Source organism: Halyomorpha halys, unplaced genomic scaffold, assembly GCF_000696795.3.
Source record: "Halyomorpha halys isolate HHAL.00 unplaced genomic scaffold, Hhal_1.1 Scaffold597.1, whole genome shotgun sequence".
NCBI lineage: Eukaryota > Metazoa > Arthropoda > Insecta > Hemiptera > Pentatomidae > Halyomorpha > Halyomorpha halys.
The window spans coordinates 173892-174375 of record NW_027112846.1 but is presented as its reverse complement, the minus strand read 5'-3'; the positions used below and the strand labels follow the sequence as shown (position 1 = coordinate 174375).

The 484-nt window shown below is 31.4% G+C and overlaps 1 protein-coding gene across 2 annotated transcripts in view; it reads right to left on the bottom strand.

Annotated features, from left to right (window-relative positions):
- Positions 1 to 484, bottom strand: part of LOC106684646 (uncharacterized) — a gene marked incomplete at its 5' end in the record, with an annotated part of 28460 nt that overhangs the window by 22513 nt on the left and 5463 nt on the right.

The following is a 484-nucleotide window of genomic DNA, read 5'->3' as shown; positions in this document are numbered from 1 at the left end:
ATTATATTTCATTAGAAATTATTAATCGCAGGAACTTTTGATCCATATTTAGGAAAAATATTTAAATCCAATGTATTGGACAAAAGACTGATCTATATGACTATTATAAGGCCTATCTGGACATACGGAGTTGAGCTTTGGGGCTCCACTAAATCATCAAATCCCTCCCGAATTCAATCCTTACAGTCCAAAATCCTTCGTAAAATCCTTAACGCTCCTTACTTTGTCACAAATCAAGTTATCCATCATGACCTTAATGTCCCATACGTTGCCGATTTGGCCAAAACCAGATACCATTCCTTCCATGTTATACAGTTGTAAATAACAATAAATAAATGATTAAAAAAAAAATTCAATGTCCTCACTACTTTGTATCATGTCACTATCTAATCTACAGCAAATTCACTTGTTGTATATATGTTATACAGTTGTAAATAACAATAAATAAATGATTAAAAAAATCCAATGTCCTCACTACTTTGTA